The 14675-nt window shown below is 36.8% G+C and overlaps 1 pseudogene across 1 annotated transcript; it reads right to left on the bottom strand.

The window, feature by feature from the left end:
- Positions 1-4230: 4230 nt before the first annotated feature.
- On the bottom strand, positions 4231-5138 carry LOC308650390 (large ribosomal subunit protein uL23-like; annotated as a pseudogene). Its single transcript has 2 exons — positions 5027-5138; positions 4231-4630 (listed from the first exon to the last, which is right to left on the bottom strand). The product of its transcript is annotated as a large ribosomal subunit protein uL23-like (transcript).
- Positions 5139-14675: the final 9537 nt, after the last annotated feature.

Raw genomic sequence — 14675 nt, 5'->3', positions numbered from 1 at the left:
AGTAGAGGAAAGGGACCATGAGGTGGAAGAATTCAGCCATTGATTAAAAACTGTGAGTGAATGTTATGGTTTAGATATGAAGTGTCCCCCAGAAGTTTATGTGAGACACGGTAAGGAAGTTCAGAGGTGAAATAATCAGAATATCTAATCAGTGCATCAATACCATTGATAGGGATTATCTGTAGGTAAGGTGTGACTGGAGAAAGAGGGTCACTGAGGGTGTGGCTTTGGGGTTTATATTTGTCTGTGATGAGGAGGGCTCTCTCTCTCTCTGCTTTCTGGGTGCCATGTTCCCAACTGCTTTCCTCTGTCACACTCTTCTGCTGTGATGTTCTGACTCATCTCAGGACCTGAGGAATGGAAGCCATCTGACTTCTGAAACCATGAGTCCCCAAATAAACTTTTCTTTCTCAAAATTGTTCTTGTCAGTTCTTTTGGTCACAACAGTGAAAAAACTGACTAAAAAGCTGAATATAAACAAGAACAGGAATAATTAAATTTAATAGAGATAGTATAATATGAAAATCAACAACAACAACAGCACACAAGAGCCATAGAGATACTCCCCACTATGTCAAATTCAACACAATTTCCTTAAAAACACAAGAAACACTTTTAGAGATAAGACCTTTTAGAGATACTGTGGGAGTCACAGACTTGTGGAATGCAGGGCCTGAAATGAAGGAACTCATGTTCTAAATGAGCAAAAAATAAGAAAAAAATATATAATCAAGATAACATCTTTCAAAAAAAGATGTACTCAGCTGGGAGGAGTGGCAGGCAGGGTGGGGCATGTTTGTAATCCCAGTGGCTTGGGAGGTTGATGCAGGAGGCTCACAAGTTCAAAGCCAGCCTCAGCAATTTAGTGAGGCCCTTCGCTAACTTAGTGAGGCCCTATTTCAACATAAATATATTTAATATGTCAATTTAAATATATTTAACATATTGAATATGTCTGTTGACGTATTAAAAAGTGTTGAGGATGTGGCTCAGTGCTTAAGTGCCCCTGGGTTCAATCCAGGGCACCACAATTAAAAGAAAAAACACAAAAACAACTGTTTACAAGTGAAAGTGAATCTCAGATTTTACATCTAGTTGTGAGTCATAGTAATATAAAGTTAGACTGTACAACATTGACCTTACCATTATGGACACCAAGTGACACCCGTAAGCAAATGATTGAAAACAATTCCTTAGTCAATATGCATTCTATTCAGCATATCATTTCTATCACATACCTTCCTCACATACCAAAATGGACCTTCATACTCCTAGAAATGGACATTATTTGGGCAAAGGGTCTATATAAAGCATTCTGAAAAAATGAAAATTTTTTAAGTTAGTGGCAATTATGACATTTAAATCTAAGTAGACTAAATGTTAAATGGATCATTTCTTTATTAATAGAAAGAGGAATAATGAAATGAAATATACAGAAATATGTTCTAGATCTGGAAGTGTAAATATTGACAATACAATGAAGTTTAGAGGTGAAATAATCAGAGTACCTATTCAGTGCATCAATCCACTCATAGGGATTAACTGTAGATAGATAAGGTGTGACTGGAGAAGGAGGGTCACTGGGGGTGTGGCTTTGGGGTTTATATTTGTCTGTGATGAGGAGAGCGCTCTCTCTCTCTCTCTCTCTCTCTCTGCTTTCTGGGTGCCATGTCCCCAACTGCTTTCCTCTGTCACTAATTCTGTAAAAATATCTAAATATTGACTATAGTCTTCCAACTTTGACCTCATTTGAGACACATTTCAAAAGCAAAAAATGAGCACAAGGAGTTATAGTGAAGATTATTTAAAATATGGTTTTGTCAAATGTGAAAAACCTTTTGAAATATAGGCCTCATCTGTTGTTTGTAATAATATTATTGCAAATGAGAACTTAAAACCTTCAAAATTAAAGAGGCACTTAGAAACTCATAATGTAAAACTTATTTATAAACCTCTTGAGTATTTTTATTCAAGAGAAAAAAAACTTAGAAAGTTATCAACACAATTTCTTTGTAGCCCTACTGCGTTAGTGAGAAACCTTACTGTCATCATATTTAGTTGTGCATCATGTGGAAAAAAATGGCTCACACAACTGCTGAAAAGGTTATCTTTCCAGCATGTTTGGATATGATGAATACAATTTTTGATGATAAGTCAGCTGATAAATTAAGGACTATACCTAGTGACAGCAAAATATCTCTTTGAATTTGTACCATTATAGAACATTTAAAATCAACACATTCCTGGGTTACAATCTGGTATAGTTTTTGCAGTCCAGCTTGATGAAGTCACTGATATTGGAAGCTTCACAGTATTTTTAGTTTATATCAGATATGTATGGTGGAATGATTTTATGGAGGATTTTTACACTTTTAAAATTTAACCTCGGGGCTGGGTTGTGGCTCAGTGGCAAAGCACTTGCCTGGAATGTGTGAGGCACTGGGTTTGATCCTCAGCATCACATAAAAATAAATAGAAATAAAGGTATAAAAACTTTAACCTCATATTTAAGTGAATTAGATAGTTTTACAGAATTAGTGCATTGTTAGTCAATATACATTTTACATTTTACTTTTTGCTTTCTATGTCTCATGTCTTTTTGTTCCTCTATTTTGCTTTCATCACATCTTTACATTGAGTGAATAGTTCCTAACAGCATTTAAATTTCATTAGTGATTTAATAGATAGTGGTTGCCTAGTGCTTTTCATACACACACACACACACACACACACACACACACATGTATATTAACTGTTGTGCTATAATTGGCAAATATATTACACATATATTTCCCTACATTATAGATCTCCTCCTACATTATATGTATGCTATTTTAAAACCAGTTATGGGAATAATCAGGGAAATACGTACTCATAGTGTATTTTATAATTGCATAAGTACTTTTGTAGAACTCTCTGAATTCAAATTATTGTCTCAAGTTTCTTTCTTTCACCTGAGGCACTTTCTTGTAAGAAAAAAGTATATCTTGTAGGTCTAGTGATAAATTCTTTCAATTTTGGTTTATCTGGAAAAGTCTTGATTTTGCCTTCATATTTGAACACTAACTTTGTGGATATAGCATTCTTTGTTGACAGTTATTTTCTTTGAGCACTTTGACTATGTGTTCAACTGACTTATGGATTTCTTTGTTTCTGCCAAAATCAGCTGTTGATTTTACAGGAGTTTTCTGTAAGCCATGAATCATGTTTCCCACTCCACCCCCTGCTTCCAAGATTTTCTCCCTGTCAGTGACTTTCAGTGTTTTCACTACAATATGCCTGTGTGTCTCTGTTAATTTATTCTATTTGGAGTTCCTTGAGCTTTCTGGATTCAATATTAAATAGCAACTCTGAGACAGATTATGCAAACCAAAGTCTATTTTGGAATGGAAGTGATTGCTCTCTGGGATATACCTGTTATAGTGAGCTATAGGCATAACCAAAGGGGAAAGGGGAAGCATTCAAACATAAAAGAGAGAAGTGCACATAAATTATTTTGAAACAAACAGAATGTTGGTTACAGGGGCTTATTGTAGAAATTGATGTCAGTTTATTAGTGAAGACAGTTGTCAGGTGAATGCTTTTGTGAAAATGAGTGCACAGCTGTCTTTGTGTCACTCCTGTAGCAAGCTGTAGTGTGGCAAAACTTTCTGATTATTTTTTTGTATAAACCCAGTGCATGAGTGCCCCTCATGGCTTCCAGTTCCTTTTCTTTAGAGTTAGAGAAAATGATGTCATTTTGGTGTTGCTAAATTTCACAGTTTGTAGGATATTTTTTTTTTCAATAACTTTAAGAAGGTTTTCATTGTTATTTTTTTTTTTGAATCAGTTTTTGCTTTCTCCATCTCCTCTCCTTCATGCATTTGCATTACACATATTGGTGCATTTGATAGTGTTTCATATTTTTTCTGAGTCTCCATTCACTTTTCTTTATCCTTTTTTTCCTATTTTTGACTTGCATGGTCTCTTTTTGAGTTCAATATTTCCTTTTTCTACCACTTCAAACCTACTGTTGAATCCCCTTAGTGAATTTTTATTTTGACAATTGGCCCTTTCGACTCCAGAATTTCCACTTAGCTCTGTTTTATACCTTTCATATCTTTATTGATATTTTCTTTTTGATGCAGACCTTCCTTTACTTCTTTATCATTCTCTTTTTTAGGTCTGTGAACATATTTTTTTTTATGTTGGAAAAAAGGGTATATTTAGAATCAGATAGTTGAATTCTGATTAGATTATCACAATTTTGTTGGCAACATCCAAAGCATCATAATCAGGAGACAGTTGAAGGTATGCCTTTTTCTCTCCATCAGGCCTGATCAGGATGTTAACCTTGGCTATATCAATGTCATAGAGCTTCTTTACAGCTTGTTTGAGCTGGTGTTTGCAATCTTCTTCATGGCTGACTCAGCAGTCGGGGGGAACTTGATGATGGCACAGTGGTCAAACTTGTTTCTCCTGGGGGTGCTCTTCTGAGGATATATGGGCTACCTCTGGAGCTGCAATGTCTTGGGTCAGCAGAAGGTAGGTGATACGCAGATCTTCTTTTTGTGGCTGTAGATATCCCTAAACACTGCCTTCTTGACCTTCAAAGCTTTATGTTTGGCTTCAGCTTTGGGAGGGGAAGGAGCTTACTTCTAAGCTTTTGGTGCCATCTTGGTGAAAAAGGCCTGTAAGCATATTTATAATGAACACTTTGAAGTATTTTTCTATTGAATCTAACATCTGGTTGTTACCACAGGCAGTCTTTGTTTGCTCTTGTTTTGGGGTGTAATGCTCATACTTCCCTGTTTCTTTGCATGTCTCATCATTTTTGCTAAAAACTGAACATTTTAGGAAATATAGCATTCTGGGTACTGGGCCTCCCTTCCCGGCTTGTTATTTGCTTGTTTATTTTTGTAAGGATTTATTGGGTTGTTTCTTTTTTTAAAAAAATTATTTGTTCTTTTTAGATGTATATGACCGTTGAGTATATTTTGATGGCTGGATTATTTCATTGATATTTATTTTCTTCCTCTCACCCCACATTGCTGAACCTCCGAGTTGCTCTTCATGGAGGCCTGGCTTTGGCGATGCCCACAGTGACCCTGGAATGGTGGTGGTACTGGTAGGACTCTCTTCTGCTCTTCACTTACCATGCCTGGCTGTTAAACTTCACTATTTGCCATTGTTTTCAACAGTGCCCTGGGGCAGAAATTCTTCCATAAACTAATCCAATAAAAGTGTGACTTCTATGAATTAATTTTTCTGAGGTGTTTACTAATTGTCCAGGAGGGACTAGCCTATAACTAGCCAACCTAAAGTCCAGGGTGTATCCTCATAAGATACCTGAATCTCCTTCCAGCTGGCTTTCACCTCAACCTCTCTCGCTCTTGAGAGTGCCATTAGGTTCAGATTTCTCCAAGCTCTATTACAAATTAAGTCACTTCCTTTGGGAATATATCAGAGGTTATCTATTTCAGAGCCTGTGGTTCCTGACCAAGCAAAATCTCTAAGTCAAAGTTTTGGCACTGGGCATTGGGACAATGGTAAGTTTCTCTGAGTGACAGCCTGACTCTAGTAGTTGAGCATTTGCTGAGAGGGTGGCCACCAGCCTGTAGTTCACTCAGCCTGCCTATCCTGGGGAGAAGCCACCACCTTACAAACTGAGGAAAGGGTTGCAGGCCCCCAGAATCCTTAGCATGCCACACCCAAGGTAGACCCTTCATTCCTTAAGTGGGGGTTTGGCAGAAGAGGGGAACTCCGACTTCTCCAGTGCACTTAGCCTCAGCAAAGGGCTGGTAGGTAGCTGGGGCATAATGAGAAACTGTGAAGGCCTGCTCCTCCTAAGAATAAGGTTCCATGGCTTGAAGCTGGGGGCAGAGGGAGCCTTGTGCTCAACGCTGCAGCAGTCTAGAGTACAGTCTGTCTTGCTGAGATGAGAGGGAGTGAGAAAACTTGGCTTCAATTCCATAGAGCCTGATTTCTTCTTAAGTTTTCATAGATATTCTTGAATAGAGGCTTCACCATTTGCTGTTTGCCTTCAGGATAACGTCCAGAGGTGGCCAGTGATGCTCCTCACACTTTCATGCCAAAAGTCTACTTCCTTACATGATATTCATGAATGCAAACACTACAGAAATAAAGAACAGTGGTTTCCACAGGTTTAGGCAAGTGTGGGAGCAAGTGTGGGGAGAGAAGTAACCATGGCTATAAAAGGGCAACATAAACCTTGCAGTAATGTTCTGTATCTTGACCATGTCAATGTTAATATCCTGGTTGTGATTTTACAGTGCAGTGTTGTCATTTGGGGATGTTGGGTACAGGGTACATAAGATCTCATTGTATCATTTGCTACAATTGCATGGACATCTTCAAGCATTCAAAATAACAAGTTTAAATGATGTAAAACGTCTCCAATATAGCAATAAATTATAAAATAAAAATAATACAGTTGTCCTTAGGGAATTGGTTCCAAGACCCTCTGTGTATGCCAAATCCACTGCTCAAGTCCCTTTTAGAAAATGGCACAGTATTTGCATATCAGCTACACATACTCTCCTCTATACTTTAAATCATCTTTAGGTTAGATATAATTCAGTGTAAATGCTATATATACAGATGTTACATTATACTATTTAGGGAAAATAATGAAGGAGAAAAGTATACATATTCAGGACAGGTACAATTTTTCTGAATATTTCTGATCAATGGTTGGCTGTATCCCACTGAGATGGAGGGTTAACAATTTATTAAAAATGAATAGTTATAGAAGCATAATAGGGATGGGGGAATTATTTAAAATACAGTGTTAAGTAACCTATGCAAGATTTAAAAAATCTTATATAAGTTCACTTTTGTAAAAGCCAGAGATGTATATTTTAGAAAAAAAGACTGAAATATGCATTAAAGTGACCTCAGTGATTGTCTCATAATGAAGACTTTCAATTTTCTTCATTGACCTGACAAAAAAGTTGTGTGATTGTTTTCATTAAAAAAATGTGACTCACTGTACTTTTTCTGGTCTTGGATTTTATATAACAAAAAACTCAAATATCCAGTAGTCTCACTGAGAGATAGCAGTTTATTGACAACTGTTGCACATGATAAATTCTCTAAGAAGTCATCACTAATTCCTGGTTACATAGAATGTATATGAATATTTTATCCTGGAGCAAGACGTAAGTTATGAAATAGAACTTTATCACTTGGCTACTAATGTTTTCTTCCCAGTGTTGAAGACAGAAGATCACTTGGTCTCCTTTTTCCTCCCTACACAGGTATTCCTTTATTCTTGAGAGATCTATAGAAAACTTCAATAAATCCTATGTAGAATTGTTCCTGTCTGCATAAGGAATGACCCACTTTCCCAACTCCTGATTCATATGTAAAACAAGGATTTCTACTTTTCTGCCCTTACCTGGGAACTGGCACGTCTAGATTATTTCAAAGTTTTCCACCTGTATTAGGGGCACAGGCACCATGCCAGGCTTTCAGTGAAGTGTTTGCATGGTGCTATCAGGGGGCTGACTAATAATGCCACATACATGGTCATTAATCAGGGCATGGGGGGGGGAAGTTAGTGAATACACAGTGATGAAAACTAAACTACAGAATTTATAGTCTAATTTCTACAGATTATACTTTCTATCCAAAGAGTAGAATCCAAGACCCCCTGTGGATACCAAGGTTTCCATTCCATAATTCTATATTAAGTGACTAAGAGCACTAACAGTGTATTGGCAAGCTCCTGAATTCCAGTGACTTAGTTATGCCAAGAATAACTTCAACAAATAATGGCTTTGCCTTGCTTCCAATAGATACTTGGAAAAGAATCCACAACTGGGCTATTTTTTTAAAGTTAATATTGTTTAGACATATTGAGAAATTAGTTTTCTCTGGGATAATTAAATGTTTTTATTTATATTTTTGGTGAAATGAGTTTTTCAAACCATTCTGTTCTACTTTCTGTGTTTTTATTAGAGCATTATAGTTATATATACTATTAAAGTTTATTTTGACAAAATTATAGAAACATGAACTAAAATTTCTCCAATTCAGTCCCCAGTACTTCCCCTTTCCCTTTCCTCCTCCCTCCTTCCCCTGTGCCTTTTCCTCTCTTGAAACTTCTTCTATTCAGTTTTTTTTTAATTAGTGCTTGTGGATATACACAATGGTAAATTCACTGTGGCTTATTCATATATAAAATAGGAAAGTTTGGTCAGATTCACTCCAGGGTTCCATTTCCTGTCTCTCTTCCTTCCCTCTTCCTCAATCTCCTTCCTTTACTCCACTAATCTCTTTTTTATTTCCATGGGACCACCCCCACCCATGCTTTCTCCCCATTTCTTATTAAAAAAAAATTTGACTTTCTGGCTCTGGTTTATTTCACTTAGTCTGATGTTCTCCATTTCCATGCATTTATCAGCAAATACCATTATTTGATTCATCATGATGGCTAAGTTAAACTCCACTGTGTGTGTGTGTGTGTGTTCATTATTAAACACAAAATAGAGTGTAGCTTAGTTTAGTTTAGCTAATTAATTAGTTTAGCTAATGTATATGTATATATATTATATATGTGTGTATGTGTGTGTATGTGTGTGTGTGTGTGTGTGTGTGTGTGTGTGTGTGTGTGGCCCATATATATGTGGCCCATTTTAGTAAAATAAAAATGAATGCTGATTAATATTTATCATGTTCCAGGAAACAGCCAAGTATTAACATAGGTGTTTTCAACACCTCCATTTTGGTGATGAAAAAATAGTTGATCAAAAAAGTAAATACTTGACCAAGGTATGGATTAGGGCAAACTTCTGATCTTATGACCATGAACATAGGATTCTTTGAATTTCATTATATAACTGTTTCACTAGTTGAACTCTGGTGTAACTCTGATCAGATTTTTTTTTTCTTGGAGGGGTATTGGAAGAGGAAATATTGCATTGAAGTGTTTGGAATTCATAGAATGAAGGCCCACTAAACTTTTATTCAGATACTCTGATGATCTCAGATAAATAAATATTTGAAATTCCTGGTCTTAGCACTTAGGCAGAACTGGGTTTAAATCTTAAAAATCTCTTGGATTTATTAAGGTTATTAATTCTTAGTGTACTACACACTTATTAATTAATTTGACAAATATTTATTCAGTGCTAATAACTATCATAGGTGCTGTAGACCGGCAGGTGATAAAAATGCAAGTCTATTATTATCACAATTAATTGCTCCTGGAGGTGCTGCTTTGCCAGAGCAAAAGAATCAGTGAATAGTAATATGGCTTTCCCTCAAATTGTCCTGTGACAATCAGCAGGTGTAATCATGGATTTTTTTCAGTTTCCATCTCGTGCATCACAGGTACTAATGCATCACTAACAGGGAGAATCCAGCACCAGAATTATAGCATCAGAGTCATTTCCTTCTCTTTTAAAGCTGACCAGGGACTTCCCACAGACGCATAAAAAATATCCCCCAGCTAACATCAAATACTTGGATCCTTATTCTTCACTCAGCTTTGCAACCTCAAAATGTGACTTCTTGGCTCTCTGTCTGTTATATCTTATTTCTTTCCATAAAACTTCATTGCCAACAGCTGTCCTGCTCCTTATACCCTTTCTCCTCAAGTCCTGGGATCAGACCATCGTGACAAATACATCTGCAGGAGACAAGTGATGCTGCTCCACTCTCCACCCTTATTGGTTGAACAGAAATGTTGATGAAGAAATGGGGATTTCCAGAAAGCTTTTATTTATCAAAATGCATCAGTGCAAAAAGCTAGAATGCCTTCCCAAATAGGAATTAGCCTGAAATGAGACCAATGAGACACATTCTGGATTTGAGGATTGAGCCCGCATGTGCTGTACCTGAAAAAAAAAAAAAAAAGAGAGAGAGAAGGCATATTTCATCTAAAAGGATCAGTCTTTCCCATTTCCTCAAGAGATATTTTCTGGTACAATTATGAGAATACTAGTGATCAGTAAATCCAAACCCTCCACTCCATCATCACTTCCTAGCCTTATGACTACACTGGAATTACCCAAATGATATCCTGGTTGATTTTACATCTTACTCATTTGCCTTTGTGGGTGGTTCTAGTCTGTACATTTCCTCCCATTCCTTAAAGAAGGCAGGATTCGTCTCCTGGGCTGCATCATTTATCCTTTGATGCTCCTGTGATATAATTTCATTATCTCTTCTTTGCCCCTTTTGTTCCCTTAATCAATCTGAAACATTTTCCCTTTTGATGATTGATACCATCTCTCACATACACAGAGAACTCAAATTTTAATTTTTAATATTCTTATGGGATTGTAAAACCTTTAAACAATTTTGTCAACCTTTGGAAATTTATTGCCCCACCAATTTGTGCTCTTACATTGCCTTTTAAACACTTTTATTACAGTACTTGCTGCATTGTAGTATAGTAAGTTTACATTGGCTCTGAACTGCTAGGAAATGAGATATACAGATTCCATTCATACTTGTAATGTCATCATCTTAAAGAATGCTTTGTATAATTGTTGTATTAATACATTTAAAAATAAGTTTATATTCTCCAAAGAGAAAAAAACATGTGTTTTTCTTTTTGACCTCAGGATATGATTTTCATGTTCTTATTATCACTTCCAAAAATGGTATAGGATGTTATATGAAGAGTTCTTATAAAGAATAATGAGATTATTGGAAAATGTCTAACCAGGACCTGTAACTATTGATTTTACTTTTCAGCATTGGCTCTGCACTTCCTTCTGGTAGCCAGCAGGTGGGAGATGATCCTCAATCAATCTCTTTTCTTTAAGTCTTCTCACCACCAAGATTTGATTTTCTACAAGAAATGATATACTAGCATCATAACAATTTGCCTTCCATTTAATTCTGGATAGGGGTTTTCCAACTATGCCTGAAAAGGAACAAACTGATTCTAGTACTCCACACCCATCCAAATCATGCTTAAAAATGAAGAGGAGTTTTGGCACTCACATAGCCATATCCTGTTCCTTTCTACAAACTCCAGATATTAGCTCTTCTTCTCACTGCATAACTCTTAAACCACCCCTACACCATGTAGACATGCTGGGGTTATTTATTTTTCATTCTGGGGTTATTATAACACTGTTATTTTCTGGAAATGATTGAATGACTTCACCTTTGCAGAAAGGAAATGGAAAAATCACAGAGATGTTCATAAAGTGCCTTTGCTCAGAAAATTGACCTGCTTCAGTCTGGGCCTAGGATAGAGAAATAAGCTGAGGATTAAGGATTAAATCAACTCATCCAATAATGGCACTTTGCATGAATTTGAAAGGGTACAAGGCTTTCAATACTACCAGACTTACCAGTAAATCACCATAACCCCCACCTTCTTGATGCTCTTCTTATACCTATGTGACACCTGTACCAGTACTAGTCAGCTTTTCGTTATTGTAATGAAATGCCTGACACAGGCTACTTAAGGGAAAAAGTAGGTTTATCTAGCTCACATTTTTGGAGAATCAAAGGCATGGTGCCTACACTGCCTCAGTTCTGGCCAAGTCCTCATAACAGTTAGCAGGTGGTTGATGGCAATGTTGGGAAACCGTGTCTCAAGCCAAGAAGCAGAAAGAGAGAGAAAGAGAGAGAGAGAGGGGGGGGGTAGGTGGGCCAGGCTTGCTCCTTTTATAACAATTTCTCACAAAGTGGTCACATGAAAACTGCTAAAGGTCACAAAAAGTACCTCCAGTCACCAATGACCTAAAGATTTTCCACTAGACCCCACCTCTTGAGGGTTCCAAAACACCTTTCAACACCACCACCCTGGAGAGCAAGCCTCCAGTCAACCTGGACAGTTGGGGAATACTCAAATCATAGCAACATTGTGTTGCCAAGAGTTGATTTTGCTGTTTTTTGTTTGCAGATTTTGGTTCACAACCTTCCTACAGAAGTCATTGCTTTTCCACATTCTCAGCCTGTAACACAGCAGGCCCTCCTGCACGTCTTCCCTGTCCAAAACCATTCTGCAGTCTGTATGTTCACATCCATCAATCTGGGCATCTTAGACTAAGCCACCTCACCATCCCTCCTGAACTACTCTTGCTCATGTGGTTCATGCTGGTTCCTTTCCTTCTGCTCTGCCTTTGAATAATGTCTTCCTCTTTTCTGCTTCAAGTCTTACTTCCTCAAATAAATGAGCAACATTTTTAAGTTTTCTCTAAAAACTTCAAGGTACATGAATATATTCTTTCTCTCCTTTTCTTAAATTTTGTTACTTTTAAATGATTCCATTTGTATTTTTATTGTAATTTGTGTGTATGTATAATGCTGAGGATTGAACCCAGGCTCTGGTGTATGCTAGGCAAGCACTCTACCACTGAGTTATATTACCATTGTTATAATTTTTAAGTGTCTATATATTTATTTAATGCATTATTTATTAAGTCAACAACTATTAACATTCCATTTTATGAACCAGCTATTTTTTCTAGAAACTGAGAGATTAGTACACAAAGAATATAAAATATCTGATGTACAGAGTTTGTGCCCTGTGTGTATTCCTTTACTTCCTGGTGGGTATTGATATTATGAGGTCTGTTCATGCTGTATTCTCTGCCTCTGGCATGCTTTTGAGAACACAGTTGGTGTTTGGTAAGCATTTGCTCTGTGAATTTCATCTGTTAGACCCCATGCTTCTGTAGTCCTTAAGGCTATTAATATAATGCTTGGCATTCACATGTGATCAGTGAAGATTTGCTGAATTGAATATTTTCAAATTTGAAAATATTGCTTCAGGAGAAGACTAAGATTGACTTTGAAAGTGGTGATTAGAGAAATAACTTATCATGCCACGGTCTCTCCCCTCCTTTATACTTGCTTCCTAAAGAAGATGATGGATGTCTGTCACTTTGTGAAGCCCGACTTATTCTAAGTTGATGTCAATTTCTTCTAAAGGGATAAAATATGACTTAAAATACAAGAAGGAACATATTAGTGACCAAAAAGACAGGAACTGGAACTGTATACCAGACCTACCAACCCAGTTGAGTCCTCACTCCTTCCTCTCCTTCAATTTCAATAAATATTCATCAATGTATGTGCTGCACTTTCCCAAATTTGCCTGCTCTTTCCCCTTCTGTGACTTTCAAAGAATCTGAGGGTGTGGTAATTTGTCATTTTTATTTCTGTTTTTCCTAGCCCAAAATATCAGAGCCCAGCTAGTGAGATGTTCCTGGCATCTGTGTGATAGGCTCATTTTTGGTCCTCATCAGAAACTTTGTAATACATTCCATGACACTCACTGGCATGTGCAATCATTTTTACTGTACCTGTTTAAATATGTTATATTGTGCTGATTAATTTTTTAATGAATTTTGGATTCTGTTTTAAAAAATCCTTCTCTATTTCAAGATCATGAATATACTTTCTAATATTGTCTTATAGAAGTTTTATTGTTTTGATTTTTATGCATAGATACACAATTCTACTAGATTTAATTGTGTATAGGATATGAGATATACAAACAGATCCAGCAGGATTGATTGACACACCCATCCTTTCCTGAAGGCTCAACTGAAAACAATTAATCATAAAAGGAAACACTGTGCATGATTCAACATATGTAACATTACTAAGCAGGGTTAGAGTAAAGATTAGACAGGGAAGGTGTCCTGGGAAAAAGGAAAGTGATTGCTATTAAGGTCTAGGCACTGAGTTATCTTGGTGGGAAGGGACAGAAGCATGGATAGGAGGACACTGTGTGGGCTTCTGCCTTGCTGTAGGCTGTTCTGAACCTGGCTGGTGTTTCCATGGATGTTGGTATTATAAGAGTTGAGCTTACATTTGTATTTTATATGGTCTTCTACCTGTGTGTTGTTTTAATATATAGTGTTAAAATATGAAAAATTTCATTTCCTGAACATAGCCTTATAGTCAATATTTATTGAGTACTTAGTGCTACTGAGTGAGCAGTGTTTTTTAGTGTGCCAGGGATGCAGAAGATGACTGAAATGTACCATACCTACACCCACTAAAGGGCTATGAATAGAATTAAATGAAATAAATTATTTGGAAGTATACAACTCAGTGTCTACTAGAAAACAAAAGGAAATTCGTTATTTGATGTTCTCTTCACTTGTCTTAGCATAAACCCATGGCAGTCAGAGTTGGGATACCAGAGCTCTTTCAGAGTCCCCATCTGTACTGAAAGAGGAATAAGAGGGAGATAGCAAGCTTTTTATTTGTCCTTTTAATGAACCAGGACTTCCCACACAAGTGTGAAAACCCAGGTACCTGGTCTCTACCACTCTAAATGCCCAGCTCCTCCAACCCCTCACTCCACATTTTTTATTACTCTGCAAATACTCTTTTCTACAAGCCTCCTAATTTATTTTGCTAAGGAAATTTCCAGCCATTTTTTTAAATCAGGAATTAACTTACTCATTCTGTTCTATTCTAACTTCTCCCCAAATCTTTACAAAAGCCTGGCTGGTCAGATATATCTGCTAGAGATACGTGATGCTGTCTCACTCTCCATACCCATTGGTTATAGAAAAAAAAATCATCTGAGGAGCAATGGGGATTCCCAGTAAATCTCTTCCTCTTTTTTTCACCAAAATATCTCACCCAAAAGGAAAGAAATAGAATAGAGACTGATAGAAGAATTGATCCCCTTGGGTGCTACCTCCCAAAGGAAAGAAATTACATTCCTTCTAAAAGACCTCCAT

Source organism: Spermophilus citellus (assembly GCF_964194105.1).
Source record: "Spermophilus citellus genome assembly, chromosome: 5".
Classification (NCBI taxonomy): Eukaryota; Metazoa; Chordata; class Mammalia; order Rodentia; family Sciuridae; genus Spermophilus; species Spermophilus citellus.
This window is presented reverse-complemented; position numbering and strand designations above follow the sequence as displayed.